At 50.0% G+C, this 24,053-nt stretch overlaps 1 protein-coding gene across 15 annotated transcripts in view; it reads right to left on the reverse strand.

Moving 5' to 3' along the window:
• The window catches only part of LOC142575352 (uncharacterized), a 219,151-nt gene that overhangs the window by 191,790 nt on the left and 3,308 nt on the right, over positions 1-24,053 (reverse strand). The gene's annotated exons all lie outside the window — the stretch shown is intronic.

The following is a 24,053-nucleotide window of genomic DNA, read 5'->3' on the forward strand; positions in this document are numbered from 1 at the left end:
TTCCTGATAGCGGTGCTATATACGCGGTCTTCACTGGCACACAAAACATCTATATGCACGCTTATGAAGCAAACGAACGGAAAGCTGTGCGAGACAGCGCTGGTGACATGCTAAGCGTTTAGTGGGTGCAAACTGAACTATATCCTTCAGGAGCCATGTTTGTCGCGCTGACTCTCCCCTGCCCTAAACATTTTTGAGCCCGCGATGTACGCCCACTGCCCGGTTTCAGGTATATATTGTACTGAGTCAGACATGTGCGGTAAGTCCACGATATCGGCGAGCGTATTTGTGTTTACTGCGGTTGCTTTGAGCGAAAATGCAGGCAACTAACTATAAGTGCCCACGCGCCGAAAGCTGAGTCACGATATTATAATGCATGGTTTGTAAGCCTCACACTTCAATAAAGAATTGCGCCTGCATCTGCAAAGCGTGCTGACATACACTGGAATTGTTCGTAAGAGCGAATCGCAGCCAATTCTGATGCTGGACATACTATTAGCGAAAGCGGCGAGTGATCTGCAAATAGGACTCGCAAACCAAACGCTTCGTGAATTTCGGCCCTGCGTCGTGAGAACAACCGCGGTAAAAAATATGCTACCACCACTTCGCTTAGCGAGGAAAACGAACGGGCCGGGCATTTGTGCGCTGCCACTTCGGCATGATTCTCGTTCGCTTTTTCACCTTGCTGCGCACCGGAAAGTATACCGTGCATCACACGGGGATGACAACTTGCAACTAGCAGCACACCCCATTTCAACCATATCGAAGCGTCAGCTTCCGAGAAGACGTGACCAGTCGGCAGCAGAACAATCGGCATCGCAGTGTATCTGGAAATGATCGTATACACGAGACATGCTTGAGGTCAGGAAAAGGTCATTTGCACACGAAACGGCAGCTCGCAGCATGCACAAGTTCCGTACGTAGCTATGGCACCAGGACAATTGCCCCGTCGCAGCTTAGATCGGGCGGTGGTCTGGGCGTTCCAGCCGAGCCCCCCTCCCCCCCCCCCCCCCACACCACCACCACCCCCGGACCGTTTTTTAATCGCTCAATCTCGCTCACTTCAGCGCGACTGTGCCGAGGGGCACGAACTGCGAGCAAGGCCGAAATGGGGGACCGTCTATGGGAACGACCAAATGAGAGCTCCTGTAAGGAGTTGAGGTGGGGGGCAGGAAGCCAGAAATCTGCGCATTTAAAAACTTCCGCGGTGCACGTTCATAAAGGACCATTAGGAAAACGCCACAGATGAACGGCTCCGCGATTGTACTGCTCGGCAGGAACGGAGGGCGGCGGGGTGTGCGAGATGAACGCCCGCTCATTGGCCGTTCGTTAAAACCGCGTTCTCGCGTTCTCGCCGCCTCATTGCGTCGCCGCACCATTGCCGAATAACGAAATGACAGTAAGAAAAAAAAAATGGCGAAGAACCACTGTAGTTTTACCGCTGCCTAAACGGGCCAACACTCAAATCCGTCCTAGCTCTCTCCCCCTCTGTTACGTTCTCTTAAATTGGCAGTTCAAAAGAGGAGCGCGAGCAAAAAGAGAGCTCGCAGAGCTTTTACGTAGTGCGTACACCGAGGGAGGCCCGCTGGCGCGCCCTGTTCCAAACACAAAGGCCATCTCTCTCTCTCTTTTCTCCGGCTTCGTCTGGTAGCAGTTCCTCGAGTGGCTGCTTTAATTTTTCTTCGTTTTTTTCCTCGCCCGTCCGCTCCCTTCTTTTCCACCTCCTCCAGTTATCTCCAGAGTTTTACACAGCGCCCGTACTGGTCCGCTCTTTTACTTAATCGCGCTCTCTGTTTCTTTCTTTCTTTCTTTTTCATTACAGCCTTTTTACGGCGTCTTTCGTCGCCACTCATTCCCTCTTCATATTTTTTTTCTTCACGCAGCGCGCGCGCTATTTTCCCCAAATGCCAACGACGAATTAACGGAGCACTTTTCGCCCCAGAACACGCACGAAGAACCTACAGGGCTTCTCGAAAGCCCCAGTCCCGCTCCCCGTCCGTCCTCCCATTTCTCGTACAAACGCCCGAACGCACCGATTTCCACTAGTTCCTTTTAGCTGGCGCCTAATAAAAGCACAGAAAAAGAAGCACCCCTTCTTTTCTTTTCCACTCCGTTTTAGGCGCGCAACGAGCTTTCCTGCAAAAGTTTGGCCGTCGTTCAGCTCACACAGGGCTCCTCGATCGCTGCTTCATCTCCTCAAGAAAAGGGGAAGGGTAAGGTAAAGGGGGAGAGAGGAGGAGGTAGTGCGCTAGTGCAGTGGTTGCTGCACGGTGCACACAGCCAAGTGAACAACTGTGCCACCCCTAACACCCCCTCCCCACTTCCACTCCTTCTGATCATCTCATCCGCTTCCTCTGCATCATCTCGCTATATATTCGTTCTTTTTGTTTCGCGAGTCTAAAGGAAATTCCGCCAGAGCCCCCTAACGACAGCCGAGCACGTTCTAGGAGGAACGAGTGAGCGAGAGACAGAAAAAAGATTACCGAGGATTGGATGAGGCGCCAGGCGGCGCGAAAACGTGCGTGTCATTAGAGCAAGAGCGCGTGCACGCACGAGCAGCAGCAGCAGCAGCAGTTGACGAGCGAGCGAGCCTTCGTCGTTTTGCCTGCCGCCCGCGAGGCGAGGAAGGCTTTAAGTCGGACCGCCAGCGCGAGCCGGCCGGCATGACGAGCATTTCGCGTCCCCAAACCCAGACGCGAATCCGGCATGCGCTTATCACGTGCTCGTGGTTCCTTTCTCCCGTTTTGCATATACGAAGACGTATAAGAAGACGCAGAAATCGTTCAACGGAAAGACGCCAGGAATTCTCAAGGTTTGAGCTGGATAGTCTCGCGACGAGGAAGTCGGTGCCCGGTATAGCGTTGGTCGGCGCGGCCTTTGGCGAACACGCGCCACGTCTTGGGTGCGATTGAAGCAGTTCTGAGAACTAGGGTAGAAGCTTATAGAGAGTTGGCAATTGATTGCAGAACGAGCACAGCGCGGAAGACAGGGGCACAGAATGAAAGACGCACACGGCGTTATCCCGCGTTACGCGAAGCAAACGCGAGCCGGTTGCGTGGCTTCTCTCGGTTGAAACGACATGATATCGGTGACACTGGCACCCTCAACTAGCACATGGGTGGCAATTTGCGAATCAAACTATTGCTACTGGATTGTTATTAGCAGTCGTCTGAATTTCCATTTCGTAGAGGGGTAACTGATTCGACATGCATGACCAAACCGAGCGGTCGACCACCTCGGACAAAAAAAAAGTCAGCTTGAAATCAACCTTCAACCCCTTGGGAACGAGACGAGCCAGATATTAAGTCATCTATCCAGGTCTCCCACACAAATACGACCGCCAAGTGTTACTGGCGTTCCTGAACCATTTCCATTGTAAAACTATCCGGAGCAGTGCCTGCTACACGTATAGCCTTAGTCGCCCGCCGTGGCGGCCTATAGTGGTTGTGGCGTTTGCGCTGCTTAAAGCTCAAGGTCGCGGGATCAAATCCCGGCCGCGGCAGCCGCATCTTCATGGGGGCGAAACACAAGAATGTCCCTGTAACCTAAATTGGGTGCACGTTAAAGAACTTGAGTGGTCGAAATTAATACGAAGTTCCCAACTGCGGCGTGCATCATAATCATACCGCAGTTTTGGCACGTAAAACACGACAATTTAATTAAATCTTAATTTGCGTACCTTATTCAAAACGTACTGTTGGACTAGTTGGTTTGTCAACGCCTTGCGACTGCTCCGATTTACATGCCTAACCTTCCATATCTCTGGCGCCGTTTGCAGCGTCGTCTTAGACTACGGGTTCTTAAAGATACTTAATAATCCCAAATCTAACTTAGCACTCGATTACCCAAAGGCTACACTCGTGTGATATCACATTGTTTCAAGTGGCCCATGACAGCACAAGGTTGCATGCCAACATCCTTTGTGACTAGGCTACTTGTTCAGAGAGAGAGAGAGAGAGAGAAAGAAAGAAAGTGCAAGAAAGCTTATTAAACACAAGGCAATACCCCTGGGTTTTCTGGTGGGCAGATTGCAGAGCACATCAACATGCCAGGAATGCTGAAAGCATGATGATATCGACCCAATGTCAGGCGACTCGCCTAGGAATATAACGCAAAGAAAACATAAAACACGTTTACACCTATCCCCTTTAGTCGTATGCTGATGCGTCAGGATTCCTCTGCGCTGACGGCTGTTGCTTGTTCCGTCGTCTACACGTTCATTCGCTTCGCTTACGTCACAGCTATAGCCTAAGATACCATCCATACTGCCGCCATCTGGCTTCTATTAATTAAAGACAAGGGAGGTTCGCACATGCGCTGGGACATTGAGGCGAAGAGGCAGGAGGGCAAAACGAGCGCGAAAACCAGCAACACATCGCACGCAAATGCTCAGGGGGGCAAAGTGGAAGCACTACCAGACTCGTCTTGACTGCTGCAAGAGGCGGCACACGGAAGGAGGGCATGCGACGCGGAAGGTAACAACGAGGCATAGCTCCCGCGGGTGTCGCCATCTTCCCTCGGAGGGGAGTCTTTCAGCTCTACGTTTCCCCAGCGTCCCATAACAAGCGGCGCCTCGCGGGCCATTCCCTCCTCCCTGCCTAGGAGGATCCCCTTTTGCTTCCCGCGTACTCGAACGCCTCTACCCCACCTCCTCCGCAATGCCCGTTCTGCACGGAGCCTTCGCGCTCCTCCATCCATCCGTATGGCGAAGTGAAGCTGGCGCTTCTCGGGTCGTGCACGCGGACCGGCACGCACGCAGCACTCACGGTGCGCGACAGCGCTGTCCCCGCGTGCGTACGCCTATAGGAGCACACGTTGAGACCCTTTACCGTTATCGCCCTCCCCCGTCTTCCTCCCCCCGTCTCTGCTAAGCCTTCCTCTTTCTTTTAACTCCTTCCTGGCCGCGGAACAGTCGACGGGTTCGCGTAAACGCGGGACAGTTACGATTCTCACGGCCTCTTCCCATTCCGTCAACAATAGATACTACTGCCGCGGGCGCAAATTCAAAAGATTTGTACGCCTCACCTAGTCGTAAAGGGAAGAAGGGGGGGGGGGGTAGGGGAGGACATTTCGGGTTGAAGCCGCGAGGAAGACAAGACACGCGATTAAATATTTAGTCATTACAGGGAGAGGTCAGGGTAAATGAGAACTGGTTAATTGTTTAATGTACAATTGGGTACAGACAGAATGGACAACGCGCATGCCCTGTAGTCCTCTCTTCACTCGTTCGTGTCTTCCTGCGACAAATATATGTTTCGCTGCTCAACCAGAAATAAACTACACTGGCGTTTCCGTTGTTAATCAAACTAAACCTACGTGCGACTCGAGCTTTGTAACAAGCCGCTTGTATCTAGCTGCACGTCCGCGAACGAAATCAGGCGCCAGATTTAACTGGAACGTGGATTTGATTAGATGCACTGAATATGGGAATACATACATTGAAGAAGTATCGGAGAGGCATCTGCCCTCCAGTCCATTTACTCAAATAGGCTGATGACGATAACAGTAAGTTAAGAAACGCACAGTCAATCTATGGTCCACGCACTGCCATAATCCGCCTCTTCCGTCACTACTGCCGCTTTCCATGCTGATTATTCGATATATCTGCGGCTAGCAAAGAAGATGCGGAAATCGGATGTCTCCGCTGAAAATTGAGAACAGCACGAACATACAAAACCTCCGCATTTCAGATTGTACTGACACCAATTTGCAATAACCTCAAGCTATTGAGTTGCGTTTAGGCGTAACAGCGCTAATTACGCGCGTACAAGTAAGTCCCTTCACGCACGTGACCGCAGAGGGGACGACGACCGCGTCTCTCGTGCCTCCACGAAAGCTTACGGCAGCGTTTTGCAACATAACCGAGCATATTCGTGAGACGACGTCGCGTCTCGCAGCCGTTTGCGTGGGCGGCGCGTCTTCCCTACATTTTTTTTTCCCGCTCATTTTCGCGTGTCACACACACACACACTTACACACACAAACACAACGAACATCGCTCGAACGGAAGCGCCTCCCGCGCTTGGCCCAGCGCGGCGACGGGCGCCGCGCTTCGGCTCGGCCGACGACTCAGCCGCGGCCACAGCAGCGGCTCCCATCGATTGCGCCGCTCGCCCCTCCCCCTTCCTCCACTGCTTCCTCCCGCCTCACTCTGCGTTGCTTATATACATTCGTCGACGAAGAGGCTTTTTAATATTAAAGGCAGGCAGCAGCATCAGTCCGAAGAGTAAGGCGATTTAAGAGAAAAACCAAATGAAATAGCTCTCGACGAAATGGGCTCGCGCGTACTCCCCCCCGCCTTATACTCCGAAGGGTGTTCTACAGCGCGTGGTCCGACTGGGCGGCATTCCCCTTTTGCTTCAGCAGGCGCCCCCCCCCCCCCCCTTCCCGGCGCTCTTTTTGTGAGCTTCGTGCCTGGGCGGCCGTGGACGGAGAGGAAGAAAGCTGCGGGAAGGGGAAAACGTGCAGCGCAGGCGGCCAACTCGAGGGACGTGTTGAACGCACTTCGAAGAACCGTCGCGTGCAGAGCCTCGCACAGAGCGGGTGAGGAGAGAGAAAGAAGGGAGAAATATGCGACACGAGAGGAATAGTCAGAAGGGAAAGGCTCTGTTGGTGAGAAGCCATGATCTTGCTATTTCGCTAGCGCCCCGATCGGTGCCAGAGAGACTGGCTGCATGGGCAACCACTTTATTTAAGAGAAGCCGATCGACTGCGGCGGCGTGGATACGCTAGTCAGGACCTTTGAGGCACTATTGGAGCACACTGAATATCTAAAGCCGCGTTTACACGAATGCGACAACGTCGCATCGCATCGCATTTATAGCGCATCACATTCATGTAAACAGCAGTAATGCGCTAGGAAGGCGCATCGCATTAGTGCGCCAGGCGAGGGTAGATTTACGGGCGCGAGTCGACTCTCGCGGAGCATGTAAACGCAGGATCGTCGCATTAGGAATGATGGGAAGGAATTGGCCACCAACATGGCGGCGGTCCCGGCTGCCCGCTTCGAATTGAATTTGGCGTTGCTTTTGTAAAATGAACTTCGTTCGCAGCAAATGATTGTGTAAACGGCTTTCGCTTAGTCTCAGGCCGCTTCGACGACAGAGTATTATGGCTAACCTTGTAGTGTTTTCGAGATCGCAGCTCGTTTCGAACGGGTCGAAGCCTAACGAAAGAAACATTCGAGATGTCAGCGCTACCTATCTCTAGAGTCGGGAAATAGCCACAACGACGGCATATGGCCTCTGAGATCCGAAGATCTCGCTGGTCAACTAAAACTGTAAAAAACGTGCGCTGCTTAGCGTACGCTAGACCATAGCGTATAGTGTACACTATAGCGTATAGTGTACGCTATAAGTTGAGTACGCTAAACCAAAACTGTCTATTTCTCGGCACTCAGCCACCAACGTGCACTCCGCCCACTACCGGATACCAGTTAGACCGGAAGTCGGCTGCACTTCCTTTATGCGACACCTTGCGGCGCTGCGTTCTCGCGAGAGTTAATGCGCTACATGTAAACGGCGTCGCATCGCCTTTCCCAAATGCGCTGGGAAATGCGATGCGCCACTGTCGCATTCATGTAAACGGGGCTTAAGCGACTTGTTTCTGTTTTCTTTATAATTTTATCGTTTGTTTGACAATTTGAATCGCCCATGCAAATAAGCAAGCCCTTCATGTCGGCTTTTGTTAAACATCGCTCTCTCTGTCTATCAGTACTATATATCCATGCACACACTTCGTCAAACAAGAACGTATTGAAAAATGCGCTACGAAACAAACGATAAAACAAATAAACATCTCAATAACATCTCCAACGGTGGCGCTGACATTGGCCATTAATGTATGCCGCCCAATTGCGCAAACATTCAACGTTACCACGCGTAAAAGAAGAATCATTACAGTTTTGCCGAAGCATACGCGTAATCGCAATTAAAACGCTCATTTAACATCTTGCCGCCCCTTTGAAAGTTTGAGAGGGGCTCGTCCGTTAAAGAGCGCACGAATGTTCAGCACATTATTTTTGACGAAATCACCTCACAGCGAAGATAACGGCGAGAATCATATTCGGTATAATCTTGGCACGCAGAGGCTCTACTAAGGCATGACAAATGTCTGTTTACGTTCCCAAATTAAGGCTCACGACCGATGCAGTGCACAGCAAGAGCACAAAGTTCCTAGTGGGTGACGATCACTGAAAAATACATAGCTGTCCCACACACAAAGTAACTCGCCTTAGATGTGAAACTGAATTATGTTCTCTCATTTACATGACGTCACGGCGGGGAGGCGAATTTCATTGTTTTTGAGCGTGGAGGCACGCACGGCCCGTGCAGTGCGGTTTTGTTGACGAAGCCTGTATTGAATTTTTTAGGTTGCCCGTTTTGAAGAATGCAAGTGTTGCCGATAGATAGAAAGTTTCCGGTAGTAGACGAGCACTTCCCGGCGAAAACACAAACACTTGTGCTGTTCTGGACAATAACTGCTCCCTTGGCGCCCGCGAGGACTAAAGTTGCAAATTTTCAAGTTTCAACACTCGCGTTGCGATGCATTGAGAAAATGCAGCGCACGCGATGCGTCTGGTCGTGGCAACAAGAACGTCGTGCACCACTGCCGTGAAGCAGCAACACAGCGGAGGTCGTTCGCAGCTGGTCGTTGCAATGACCCTTGGGAAATGCGTTATTGACAGCACTGATGATCGAAGCCGGCCGTCGTTACCACCGTTTGGGCCCTTTCGCCAGGCTTGATTCTTTCGTCAAGATTATTAACCGTCCGGAACACGTCGCGCATCTTTGATCCTGCCAGCACGCTGCTCTTCTCGGAGCACCACCTAATCCGAGGGCCATTTTCAGTTACAGGCGTGAAGACGGTGCCTGGGGCCTAGCGTGGTGGGAAGTGGGAAGGGGGGTGGTGCGCGGAGGGGGTGGTGGAACCCTTTTGGCACGACGTGCGGATGTGAGAGACCACCTAGCGACGAACAGAGAAGGAACAGGGTGGGTTGAAGGAGCCCCAAGCTAACACTCTCCTGCCTTCCACTCTGTCTCCGGGGCGCGCACGCACTAAGCCTTCACCAAGGTAGCCGAGGCGATCACAGGCGGACAGGTCGTGGGTGCGCACACGTGCATGCAGCCTCGCACCAGGCAAAGTTATTTATGGCTTTTAACCCCTGCAGCCTAAAGCCCCTACTCTTTTGTTTGCCCCCCCCACCCTGAAAAAGAAAGAGGGAAAGAAAAAGGTGCTTCTGAGGCGCTTTCCTTGGGAGGGTGTACAACAGAGAACCTCTTTTCGGCTCCCATGGCAGGCTTCTCTCTCTATTTCTTTCTTTACCTTTCTATCTGCTATGAAGCTCGAGCAAGCGGAGTCGGTCCTCTCGGCCGCTCACCCTCGATGTTCCGAGCAGTGCGCTCAACCGCAGCCGTTTTGCACCTTCAGCGGCAACAGGGTGTGTTCACGTGATTTTGTGGGCGACGAAATACAGGCCGAAAAGAAAGGTATGTGGCTAAGACCCGAGTCTCTGTTTTTTTCCTCCGCGTGATCGTGATCGTGATGCGTGATCGGTGGCAAGTGTGCAATCCGGTCTTTGACCGCAATCGGTTACCGCGGGGGTGCAGCTGCCGTCGGTGACAAAACGGCCACGGATCCCTGCCTTGCCCCTGGCTGTCGCTGTACAGACTCGGAACTCCGATACGACAAGAAATCAGAGCAAGAGTGCGTCTACTTGAAATCAATGCGCGAGGTTTGTCGCCCGTCGGAAATGAGCGATATCACATTTTCACGGGACGTTAAGGTTGGCAGTTCGGCGTATCGATAAACGCGTATAGCCGCGATGGCAACGCGATATATATAAGCACTGTCTCCCAACTTCGTTTCAACAACCCCTGAGTATGTACTCTTAAAACATATTAAGGCGATTTTTGCTCTCAAACATACGTCCCGTGATCTATGCGTGAAAAAAAAAAGATATGTTGTGCTAAGGAACCAGCAGGATTCGATAAGCAAACGAGGAGAACCTACATGAAAAAATAAAGTAGGCATTGAAGCATTTAACGGTTGATGCTTGCGTTTCATGCATACAGCGCCCGATGTCTCGCGGAATTAATTTGTGTGAAAACACTGTCTTACCACACTGGGCCATTAAGTTACATCAACGGACGCTGGAACACCGTGTGAAAAGCTGCTCAATGGGACAGCTAGTGCGAGAAGCTAACCGTCGAAGTTTGCTGGACCTAAGTCAGTGTCTCGGTTGAGAACGACGGCTGCGATATTCGGCTTTGTCCTGAATGCCGCCGTCAAGCGCAACCATGCAGCGCACTGGAAGTGGTGAGTTGGCCGCTGCAAACGGACGTCAAGTGTACCCGACCCAAGTCCCCCCACCCAGTCAGCCCGGGTTGTGGGGGGTACCGGGGTCAATGTATCGAATGATGCTGGGTTGATGAGTACATGAAAGCTCTGGGACGCGGCGCCTCTGGTTGCCAAGTCCTCTTCCCATCTGACAACGGTACAGTTGGGAACGAGAAGTATGCGCTAGTCGATAGCAAGGTCAGAGACCTCTACAGACATGCCGCATATTTCCGTACAGAGGGTACTAGGTCATACGAGAAATGCTTCTCGGGAGCAAAAGTGAAGCAAATGCAACATTTGCGGTTTACGACTACAGGAGAAAAATTTTGCCTGTAACTATACCCTGTATAGCTAAAGGCTAATATGTTCAACGTGGTGGGCGAGCCCGGATCACATTATAAAAAAAAGAGACGGTAGGCGAGGGTTTCTTTCTTTTCTTTTTTTTTTTCCGACAGCGCGGTGGGGGCTGAGTATGTAGAGCGAAGGAACAATTGTGATTGAACAGCGCGAAGAGAGAGAAATAAAACAGGTGCATTTCAACTTGCGGTTTTGAGATTTCTCGGTATTTCCTCGTCTTCCGGGAATGTTTCTTTCGCTGCGAAAACGGTGGCGTCGCGACAAATTTGGGTATCGAATGCAGAGAACACGATACGAGAGTAAACGCATAGTGGGGAACTTAGCGTTAAACGGCGCGTGTAGCGGGCGCAAGAAGGGAGGCGAAGACGAAGAGGCCCCGTCGCTGTACTGCGTCTCCATCGCGGGCGGGCAAGCTCGACGTTGCGTGCGAGAGAAGGGCAGAGTGCAATGTACTACAACGCCAGGAGCGGTGACGCGAACATTGCAACGCTCCGACACACATAGACGGTTGTCTCCAGAAAAAAAGTGAATGCTGACCAGCTCCCAGCCTTCTTGCCAGACGTTGTCGATGGAGTTGCTTATCGCATGCCTTATCGCACGAGAAAATAATTTATGCTTTCTCACTCTCACTCCTGTAATCATTCAAAACCTCTCTCCTCGCTCGACGGACGTCAGAGCTACATGCCCCCGCTAACTCGTGGATATTAACATTAGTAAAAATCAAGCGTGTAAATGCATGGCAAAGAGGATTATAGGTGAAGGGATGGCGTGCATTTTTTTTTTTTTACGTTTATGCTGGGCGCACACCTTTTGTGGCATACATGTGCACTTTACTTACGACGATTTACCTTTAAACGTAGCACAAAAGGAAGCAGCAGTGGAACAGCGCAAACAGACAAGCAATTAACACGCTGTTTTTAGACCACGAGCAGTGACTTTATGAGCGACTTTGCTGTTGCCGATTACGCCTGCCTCAGGAACACGCATTGATAAAGTTGCTGGAAGCAAGTCACGCCCCCCCCCCCCCCGTCCCCTTCTCGGCCCCTTACTTTTATGTTTTGAATATCATTGTAAAGTGATCGTCTTGCGCTGACACAACAAGGCGGCATAGGTAAAACCACCGCAATTTCTTTCTCACCAAAGTGAGCTTAAAATTTTGAAATTAAAATCTGCCCTTTTTTACTGACCAGGACCACGATATGGCTATGAGGCACGCCGTAGAGGGGGACTCCGGATGAATTTTGACCACTCGGTGTTCGTTAACGTGCACCTATATATCTCTAAGTATACACGAGCGCATACATGGTTCCTCCACATAAGGCGCTCTATATATATCAAGTCAGCAGTACACCGGCAAACAACGACCGATATAATGTGGCGATTAATTTCGCTCGATTCTATCCTCTTATCATCCAACGCTCACGACTGGCCGGTATTGGTGGTAACGTGGGCGGCCGCGCGCTGCAACCGCCGACCCAGGCCTTAGAATTGACGACGCGTGAAAAGAGAAGAAGAAAAAGAAACGAAAAAAGAAACACAAACAAAACCGGGACAGAACTGCTATACATTATATACCGACCCACAAACTCGGCGCTGCCATGCAGAACACCCCCGTTCGCAACAGCCGCGATCACATCGCCGCGTATACATTCAGGTCCGGCTTGGTTACAGAAAGTAGATGTTGGAGTGATTGGCTTCTTGCGTATGGCTAGCTATAAATGGGTGCTTGCGACTTATCTCCTAACTAACGAGAGGTGCAGCGCACGGAGAAAAAGCCGTGTATATACACGGGCACGCGCGTTGTGCGCACGCTAGCACTTGCAAGAGCACTGATGAAATGCACGCATATATGATGATCAGGCACGAGCGTTTATGCCCGAATTGTCCCAATCAGTGCATAACGGGACTTCGACCAGCGGCTCCACCCAATCTGCGCTTGCTTGCACGCCGAATGCATAGATGTACAAAGATATATATACCGTCCAACCCGGACATAAAAAAAAAAACCCGGATAAAATGAAGCATTGTTTATTTCGAACAAGCGAAACTTGCTGACCGACTCACGTGTCGAGTAATTAACGCGCTCATAACGAAACGGACATTGAATCTATTGCACTCGGGATGCCTGCTGCTATGTGAAAAGCCGCTTCGCAGGACGCGTCGGGACGCACTTTTTGCGGCCCATATGGATGTTATACGCAGGCCTACGGTGCAGACATTTAGGGAAGTGGAAGGGAGCAGGTATGAACAATCTCGTGCATCGAGAACGTCATTCTTCATGACACTGAGAAACAAAGGAAAGGCAAGTATTAACATGCCTACTTCACGCAGTTCTGTTTTCAATAAATGGATGCCTTCTCTACAGGCTTCTATGCTCTACTGGAAAGGCGTGTACACTACAACGACCTAATGACTTCTTTTTTCACGTCAGTATAGGCGAGCTTGGGTGTATCGAATTACCCGATGCATTGGACTTGAACTATTTCCGGCACGTAAGCGTGTTCGTTATAACCGGGTTCGACAGTAAGCTTTATGACACTGCTAAGCATGCAACATTTTGCAGCCAGTTGTGTTTTAGGCAGTTAGGACAGGCGCGGAATTTGAGTCTCCACTTTTCGCTGCTACATTAAGCGATGCAAACCGGCAGAAGATAGTTCATCCGGCTATGCTCAGGACCGTATAACAGCGCCAAACGCGTCTGTGCCGCTATGATATTGATAATCTTACTCCCGATTTCAAGGCGGATTGCCTTGTGAATATGCTAAGGCAATACTGTCTAGTGCAGTCAAGAGTGATAAAAAAAAAAAAAGTCGTACTCGCCCTATCCTGCCAAACGCGATATGGTGGCGAGTTATAAGAAAGAGGCATACAACATATATCGCATGCACACTGTGACACACTGGACGCAAAATGAGTCATAATGTTGACCCGCTACATGCACTTCCGCGGTTCATATAGTAGCAGTAGGAGCAGCAGCACGTTTAGGTTAAAACACGCCTCATATAATGAATGCAGGGCTAGCTTAGATATAAGGTGCCATTAGGCGCTCAGGATTGTGCTCGCGGGGCCGAGCAGACATGCATGACTCTTGACATGCCGCTGGTAATATAATCACCATACAATTATATGGCTATATTCACACAACCCTTGCGGTACATATAGTGCTTTCAAACACCGAGAATATATATATTTATATATAGACAGTCGGTCGATATGCGCTTGACCATCGACGTAAATGAACGTCTAAATTTGAATTTCATGAGCTCCAAGCGTCGCTGTACCGTAATAATTCGCACTTACCCGTCTTCAAAACTCCTGGGCCCATAGACAGAAAAGAAAAGCTCTTACGCTAGCTCCTATCGTTTGGGAATGGCCGAGAATATATACTCCTATCCTTTGGGAATGGTCGCGAGCGCGCTGTGCGATTCCTGTGGGTGCGAGGAGACCATCGAGCACCTATTGTGCACGTGCCCACGCTACGATGCACAACGCCTCTCTCTGCGGGAAACTTTACACCGACTGGACTTAAGACCGTTCACCGAGTCAAAGATACTCGGACCGTGGCCACACCCGTCACTGGCACGAGAGGCGAATCGTGCATTAGTGCAGTACTTGTAGTGCACCGGCTTAAGAGACCGTTTATAGTGTCCCTGTGCATAGTGTCCCGCCCACACGCACTCAGTGCTCACTCTCTCCCTTTATACTCTTTCTATTCCCCTATCCCCAGTGTAGGGTAGCAAACCGGATGCTCTTCTGGTTGACCTCCCTGCCTTTCCTGTCCTTGCTTTCTCTCTCTCTTACGCTAGCGTTGTTCGTAAGAGCAAAGTACCAGCCAACCAGCCAATCCTAACGCTGGAGACGAAGTGTTGCAGCAGTGAAGACAGGGAAAAAGCCGTAGGTGTCGCCAATTACTAGTATATATATATATATATATATATATATATATATATACTTCAGGGCACATGCAACAATTACGGAATTGAATCGCAGTATGTAGTATCGAGGTAATATCAATTTAGCAGAAATCCTGTGCACTGCGCCAGTTTCGAGAAATGCGTACTTGAAATCTGTGGCGAAAGGAACTAATGTTCCAGTTAACGCTGATCAACACCGCGCAAAAAAAAAGTAGTATATAGCTTTATTGAAGATATATCTCGCCCTCAGTCTCCAAGCGGTGTAGCGCTATAGGCGACCGACTGGCCTTATTCACTCTATATATGCCGTGCGTTCCTTGCCCCACGTCATTCTTGCGCGTGTATATGTATATATATATATATATACTAGTCGATCGCAATCTTGGTCGCGCTTGAATTAACGTTGAAGGTATAGCTTCTATATATAGCTTTGTACCTACGTTACGCGTAACGAAATTATTGGTAAAGACGACCGGCCGATCGTAGGGTGCACTTGCAAACAAAAAATTTTTGGGAATTCGTCGTCGCCGGTTGACATGCACACTCGATGGTAGTTTTCACTGACATTAGTCACAGCAGACTTTTTTTTTTTTTTTTTTGCGGGTTCATAACAATAATTGGACGGTCGAGCGAACTTTTAACGCGATTTTGATCGTGTTCACGAAAAAAAAAAGAAAAATAATAAAAATGCAAAAGAAAAATAGAGAGGAACAGCAAATTCGACGCTCATGGGCGGAGGAATACGCGGCGCGGGGACAAGTGCGTTGCTGCGGTCGCGCTCTCGGATTGTCTGAACGATAGCCGCAGTTTCAACAATACAGGATCACACTGCATTAAATTACACCACATCATTATTTTATTTTATTTGAAGCAGACTTGTGGAAGGTCGGCTGTGGCAGATAGCGCAATCATGCCATGTCAGCTGGATCACTCAAAGCGGCGGACAGCAGGCTCGCATGATAAATGACAGCGCGGCGTTGATTAGCGAGGATTCGCGATACCGCCGTATTCACTTCAGGGCACATGCAACAATTACGGAATTGAATCGCAGTATATAGTATCGAGGTAATATCAATTTGGCAGAAATCCTGCGCACAGCACCAGTTTCGAGAAATGCGTTTTCGAAATCTGTGGCGAAAGGAACTAATGTTCCAGTTAACGCTGATCAACACCGCGCGAAAGAAAGTAGTATATAGCTTTATTGAAAATGTATCTCGCCCTCGGTCTCCAAGCGGTGTAGAGCCATAGGCGAACGACTGGCCTTTATATTCACTCTATATATGGCGTGCGTTCCTTGCCCCACGTCATTTTTGCGTACCGCTATGAGAACAGCAGCTTAGTATACACGAATGCAGAGAAAGGTAACCAACGTAAACAGCAATCTCTGGTCCGTCACGGAATGCACAGAATGCATCGCCGTTCAGTCCGTTCACGCGATGTTCGAAGGTTGTCAGGCAATCGTCCAAGGACTCGCTGTTTACGTTCGACTCTAGTTTATAAGCGCCCACGTCTTAAAGGCATCGCACCCGTGATTTCTACACGCGTCGCCGCACCTCCCTCTATCGACGGACAGAAATGACCGCACAACGTAAGCATCGCACAAAATGCGGCGCGCACGTTCCAAGCTCGCCTGCAGAGTACAGCAACCTACATACCCTGCCCTGTTCGCTCTCTGCGCGCATGCAGTTTGGGCAGAAGAGTCCGCGCCAGCTGGCCCCTATAATTGGCCCTGACGCATTTCCCGCGCCGCCACTTCCAATTTTCGCCGGCAACCGCCACCCAGACTATGCCGAGCGTCTGGAAGATAAACCGCATCGGCTGTCGGCGCGACGACGTTTCGAAATCCAATTCCGCATCTTTTCTCTCTCACTCTCTTTCTCATCGTGGGTCAACCACCACGTCTGACGGGGGATCAAGGTGCCGCGCGCAACCCGTGCAATCAGCGCTGGACAAAAATGACCACACGAGGACGACCGCCACCACGAAGTCGCACAACTACACACTGCTCGCACGGTGTCGACCATGCAGCGTCTGCCGATCGGTCCGACGATTCCGAGGGGACAGGCATGCATACCTGCCCCCTCCCCCTCCCCCCGAGTAGCACAGTCACCACAATGAGGTCGTCGACGAGTGCAACGACGAATCACGCAGCGCAAGTGACTGGTGCGACCGCGGGACTGAGACGGCGCGCATGCCGCGGCTTGACCCGGGCCCGACCAACGAACGCGGCTCGACGGGGCGGCGTCTTCAAAGGAAAGAAGGCCCGCGCCTGCTGTCGCTATACCGTGGGACATGGCGGCTGCCCAGCTTATAGCTGCTGCTGATGCGGCAGCATTATACACGCCAGTGGCGGTGATGAATGTCCTCGCCCGTCGAGGAGGATTGTGTGCTCGCGCGGCCGTGTGCGGGTATGGGCCGAGAGTTATATACAATGTATTTAAAGGTGCACTTGTTCGCGGCGTGGCCCGTTGCCGTGTGCAACGACAAGCAGCGGACGTCCGCCTTAGCCTGCGGCATGGGCGGGAAAAGAAAGAAACCCCGTGAGTCGCATATGGCGCGATGACCACGCGTCCGCGCGAAAAGTTTGCCCGGCGTCGTCGTCCTGCGCGTCTGCCGACCATTAGGCGGCATTGCAGGGGGGAGGGGGGGCATAAAAAAATATATACATCTACACTTACAGTGAATGTTCGGCCATGCTGTACGTGTACACTGCGCATCTGCAATAGCAATGCGGCATCCTTTGTGTGTGTGTTTGTGTGTGTGTGTGTGTGTGTGTGTGTGTGTGTGTGTGTGTGTGTGTGTGTGTGTGTGTGTGTGTGTGTGTGTGTGTGTGTGTGTGTGTGTGTGTGTGTGTGTGAGAGAGAGAAAAGGCGTGCTGAACCAGAAAAAGAGCCAAAAAGGAAGAAAGACTGAAGCGTTGTGAATTCCGGCTGCACCACGTCACCGTGACGTCACGAATGTTTCACAGCGCCTATATTTAATGGTTCACCAACAAAGAAGGACTACACTCAAGGATCAATCCGGCAAGTTCCGGGAAGCTTTTCCTGTGCTCAAAACAGCCCAAATACGAGAAAACAATTTTAAGCTCTTATAGTATTCAAGTTATGTGTCATGACAATAATACTACCAGTGAGCAGGCAGGGTTTCCAAGTTCCCCTTTGTATTCGCGAAGTAGACACGATAGACGCTGAAGAAACCGTTAGTTTCGCAGGAAGGCGAAGAAGCACGACAGCGAGGTTTAGTATTCGGAACTCTGGCGTGCTGAGGACCTGGCCAGCGGTGTCGCACGAGTTGCGACCGAAGGAAAACCGTCGGCGTATCTTAAGCGTCCAAAGAAATCACTGCATAAATCTAGGTTGGCGTTATTTGCTGTCTGTTCCGCTCTGACCAGTGTGTGTGCACGTGTCACGGTGCACACACACTCTGCTCAGCGGGAACACGTTATAACAGACAGTTTTAGTTTAGGGTTTGCAACCAAACGTAAAAGCATTACGTACATAAATAAATCGCGTCGTCCTCACTGTGCATGCTCGGAACATTACAGCGTTTCTGCGGTTTACGTGCGCTATGATAACGTACGTTATTTGGCGAGTTTAACGGTCGTAATGTTTATGGACGCTAAGAAATAGCGTTATCCAACATGGGGACGGCAACCATGCCTCCCGCTTCAGCGTGAAATCTCGTGATGGCTACGTTCTCACTTGCGTTGATCGACAGTAACTACTGTAATGAGCTTTCACTTTCTCTAAACTCACCTGAAAGGTTAGTTATGCGCGCATAGAGCGTTCATTTTCTGAGATCATTTGGCGATTGTGGCGCCCGTAGGCTTAACGAGACGCGTCCACATAGCAACGGCAGGATGTGGTTGCTAATGGATCATCTTGGCTTGGATACGTTTGGCATGAGGCGCCATACGGCGCCATGTTTTATTTCTTTAGGTTTGCGTTTTCGTACGCTGAACTAAAGGACTTGAAAGGACACGCACTGAAACGTCCCGCAAAGGTGCTTACGTTTAACGTACATAAGGCGGCAAACGCTATTCTAAAGCAGGGTTTGGGTACGGGCTAGTTTGGGCTTGTCTTCGTCGTTCTTTTGGTCCCTGTCCATGTACACGCTGTAACTGATGTTTGCTATTCTACAGCTGTCTAATGCGTGTGCGCAGAACGCCGATGTGCCAGCAGTGGAAGCCAGTATACGCAGCCCTGCAGCCTCGGAAGAACCGACTGAACGGAGCGTGACGGTGCACGTGGCTTTGTCGCTTTTGGAGCCAAACGCACTGGCGTGTGCCGTCAATGGCAGGACAGCAAGACGACGGCGCAATTAAACGCGGTTCGAGCGTCCGCATGCAGTTGCTATCGCAATAAAAGGCGACCATTTAACGTCACCGCGGAAAGCCGTACTGTTAATAATCACTGCGGACGTTTCAGATGCGCATTTGGGCGACAACTTGCTATTACGAAGTTTTCGTACTACCGAGGACGCGGAAACATGCGCATCTTAAGCTATAGTGCCTGTGTGTAGAACGGGACGGCTGGTACGCAAAGTCCAAATACGAGCGTGCACTTTCAGCTACCGCTGTCAATACACATTGCTGATTTGGAAGGTAGCCATGCAAACGGTCAGGCGCAACAAAATTTACGCAGCAGTTATTTTTTTCGGGGCCATGTCTATAGTCAAAGCTGACGTTCCCGCAAGTGCAAGAAACGACAGAATGTAAAGCGGTCGTTCAAGCGCGTTTGGCTTCTCGCGAACGAGTTAACTCGACGACATCGCGCGCAGACAGTAAAAGCTCATTAGCAAAATATTCTCGGCACACTTTATTTGATTAGGGCAGCGCGGATGCGTCCACGGCCATCGCAACATATCGGCAGGTTCTCATCTAACATGATGCAACGCTTAACTCTGCTTTGTTTTTGTTTTTTTCCACTTCTTCTCTCGTGCTAGCTTGTTTCGTCAACACGAGAATATGCCGGAATGACTCGTTCATTACTTGTTGACGCTAACGACGATCCACGACGCTGGTTTAGATGAGAGGCAATTCGTTAGGAGGGGGATCATCATGCGTTACCTATCACGCTGTGCTCCAGGCATCAAACTATGCAAGGCGTTAAACTACGCAATCATGGCGTTCTTATGCGGCGTACTTTCAAGTTGTGCGTTGCACAAAGGAAAAGCACAGAACAAGCGACCGTTGGCGTCAACGCGGCACCGCGTTGCTCATATCGCCGACAAGTTTATGCGGCAACGAAAAAAAAAAAAAAGGATGCGGAGGCAATGTGCGCACAAGTAACAGCACTCTGGAAAATAGTCCCTTATATAGTCTTATTCGCGTTAGGTTCATCTAAAGCAAGGTAATAAAACTCACTCGCTCAGTGTTAAATTTGACTTTTCTTTTTTTTTCACTTTTCTCTTCCGCGTTCGGCCAAATGAGAATCGGTATCTATACTCCGGGAAACAGGAAGCGCTCCAAACTGCGCCGGACTGCTCGGCGCAGTAATACATGTGCATCTCTGCAGCTTCCGCTTCATTGCCACATAGTTCATTGCCCGAGCAGACATTGGGTGAGCAAGGCGCTTCTTGCGTCACCTAATCTAAAACTCTTTACTGTTAGCAGTGATTGCGTTATTGAGACTTCACTTTGTCTTGCTTCTGTAAGAGAGCCAAGAACCGAGCCAAGAAACAACGGCACAAAGGCCCCTGGCCTCATGGATCTTCGGCGTCGCCAAAAAGAATGCAACAATGGGGGAGCGACGCTCGTTAGACGCCAACGTTTGTCCATGCTAGAGTTACTGTATATGATACCAAAGGTAGCTTTGCCATAACAAGCCAACAAACACTGACACCAAGGACAACGTTTATTACATAACGAGGGTCCTGAATCCGGCAACATTGATGATGCCTTCAGGTAGCATGTGTGGGTTTATTGACCGGTTGCCTTCACCCAAAAAGATCACCTACTCGTGACGCCTGTGGCAGACACATCCACATGGTTCCACATCCATGTGGATGTGGTTCCACATCCGCCGCCAAGGTCTGTGAGTGGTGGCGCTGGCTAACACTCCCAGGTTTCTGCTAGCAAACATAAATACCCAAGAAAGTGGATGGGGAAACGGCGCCGCGGTAGCTCAATGGGTAGAGCATCGCACGCGAAATGCGAAGGTTGTGGATCGTTCCCCACGTGTGGCAAGTTGTTTTTCATCCACTTTAATTTTCATTAATTTATCGTTTATTTCATTTATTAAGCACAAGTAATTTCTCCTATGTTGTCCTTGGTGTGAGTGTTTGTTGGCTTGTTATGATATGACTAATAAAAAAATCGGGACCCTCGGTTAACCCTTTTTCAAACGTAGCTTTGGTAGCATATAGAGTAACTATAGTAAGACGCCGCGCGTTGTGGTTGTGCCTTAATTAACGGACAACGTAGCTCCCAAGGCTAGTCGTGCATGCACCTGAGAGCCGGCGCGTGCGACAACTACCAACGGTGTATATGGCGATATATATATATATATATATATATATATATATATATATATATATATATATATATATATATATATATATATATATATATATACGCTACATTTTGCAGCCGGTTAGGGAGCACAGCGCAAAACGAAAGAAAGTCGCCGAAAACGTGTGGTAAACCCGGAATGCACCGCGAGCTGCAGCCGTGGCGCTGTCAGCGCGAGGATAAGGGAAACCAGCGTCTCCAGAAGGCGCCAGCAGAAAGAAAATAAAGTCAGTTGTCATCGAGCTACCAGGACGCACGCTTGTCTCTTCGTTCCGTGCGCATCCCCACAAACGTAGTCCATGAAACGCGTTTTTTTATACTTCATATACGTTTACCGTGGCCTTCAAAATAGCGGTACCGCGAATCTCGCAAACATGACAAAAAATAAAGACAATTATTGAGGTTATTGGAAGATGTTGCATGACTGTCGTACATATTATTCCCGCAGGCAGATGTAAGATATAGCGTTCATACCAGTATGAGATGAATATATTATTTTTTAAAGCGTCGCGTACATGCTGCTCTATGAATATGGTCGATATCTGTGTGTAAAGGGGGCTTCTGTGAAACCGCTCTTACGGGAGCAGCTTTCACCCACAACTGACGTTCTTGATTGAAAAAAAAAAAAAATGTTATATCATTGAAAATGCAAGCGCGCCAGGTGGGCCGATCTTTGAAAGTACAGGCAGACATTAAAAACAGGACAAAGCCACGCCTCAACACTGCTCTTTCCATTTTTTTGTTTTTTACGTACATGAAAAGACAAACATTTCGACATTGTCCGTGCATCTCTATGTGTGCCCCCAAACTGCGCCTGTAGCTCGACGCACTTCGATCCGACGCGCACACCCACCGACGTCACTCGCCCAATAGAGAAGCGAGAGATGTCGACATTAAGGTCCTCGCATACGCGAGCACTGCCCACGTATCGAAACGCATCGCTCTTTCAACGACGGTCGTCGTGTCTGCCACTCAAGAGGCGAAGAATTCCGAGACGGCTCCCACTGTGTACAGATACACACGCCGTGCAAGCGACATTATACGGGCAGCGGCAGGAATTTTCCACGCAGCGTCGACTGACGCGCCGTGCGCAGACATTGGTTCTCTTTCTTTTTTTTTTTTTTCACAACGCGAGGGTCGTTGCTCCGTCGAAGATATCGTCAAAGTGCACTAAGTCTCTCAGGCGGACACCGCATTCTATAAGATCGATGCTGCGACCTTCGCCAATTGACGGCGTCAGCAGTGACATCACTGCCTCGTTGCAGTCACTCAAAAGAGCCCATAATGCATGTGGCTCGCGTATTCTCTGGCCAGTCACAATGCTCAACTTTTAACAAGTGCAGGAACACCTGCCTCCCAGTGGCACACGTACAGAGCAAATCTCCAGAAAATTTTGTTTCGTTCAACTACAGGAAGTTCCGCGGGTGCCTCGTCTACACGGAGTAACGGGCAGGCGAAGGGACAGAGATCGTCCTTGTGTCCTTCGCTTTGCGCGCTGATCGAAACTACATGAAGGTGAAACATCGGAAAGAGCGTTGTCGCAGCGAAGGAAACTGCATCCTAGAGAACTGCGTTCGAAAAGCGCACTTTCTACTACACGGCGCCTTCTGCGAAGGCGCTGGCTCACTCGAGCTAGACTATTAAAGTGACTGTTTCGCAGATGGTTCGGCTGCACACTGCATTTCTTCAGCTCCTGTGGAAAGCGGCAGTACAATATCGCTCCTAAACCAGCTTGCTAAAGCGATAGAGGCGAAGCTGGAGCACTGCTTTCTCAGTTTTCGTTTTCGGAGGATCAATGCGAAAATTTGGTTCTATTTCTGTCCCGTACCTGTATCTCAGTAAGAAGGTCGCTCTTATTTCACACCTCGTGCAGAGACACGCTCGACCCATACTACTACTCTGTGCGGCACTCACTACGGTCAAAGACCCGAACTCGCTGAGAAGCGCGAGAGACGAACGGCATTTTTCTTTTCGGAAAGCACGAAAGTTTAGTCTGCACGACAGTGTTTTGTAGAAACAGGTTTTCTTGCACGGCCAGCACACTTCCAGAATGTTCGCAAACTAATGCACTCGGAAACACTCCGCGTCGTACTCGAACTTTCCGAAGTATACCGCGAATACACTGCTTTTGCTTGCGACCGTTGTGAAGAGATGCCAATTATTGCGCTTCCTCCAAAGCCACACCATCAGGAAAAATCCACAAGTGTGTTTTTTTTTCTCGTCAGGTCGACAAAAGCGCCTCAAATGCTTCTCCGAGAAATGTGCTTTAACAGAGTGTTCACCTAGCCTTTAAGTACGCAGACACTGCTTCGAAGCAGTGCCTACGTACTGAAAGGCTAGGTCGGCATGAAAGCTGGCCTAGCCGGAGCAGTCGTTGGACGACCAATAATTTGGTCACGCGGGTGTCTTCAGAAGAAACGACTGCAAACTGCGCATGGAAAGTTATGAACGTGTGCGTTCTTTTTGTGTGTGTGCCACAATGCGATTGATTCACTCGTACTTGGGGACAGCCACCCATTTTTGTCAACTACAATACACAGTGAGATAATACAACTCACTTGCGAAGGTACCGGTAAACGTAGCTCACGATATCGAGATGATGAAACCGTTGTATTATCTTTTCAATGATACCAGTAACTGCAGTTAACCTGGGACATAGCCCTGTAGCAGGAAAAAAAAGATGTTCACGGTGCGCAAGCGTGCCTCATCGTTACACTATGATATCGATGCACCGCAGTTCTACATAACGAAACTTCGCAAGGCACGTAACAACGCGCCATACAGCGCACTGTGAATTCAAGAAGGTAAGGTAACATGCTCAACAGTTAACGCTATGCACGCTATGTTTTGCTTGCTCGGCGCTTAGTAGCGAGAATAATGTGCGAAACGCAGATCTCAAAATCTAGTTTGTGGCGCCATAAACAAAACACTGG

This window comes from Dermacentor variabilis, chromosome 3, assembly GCF_050947875.1.
Source record: "Dermacentor variabilis isolate Ectoservices chromosome 3, ASM5094787v1, whole genome shotgun sequence".
Taxonomy (NCBI): Eukaryota; Metazoa; Arthropoda; class Arachnida; order Ixodida; family Ixodidae; genus Dermacentor; species Dermacentor variabilis.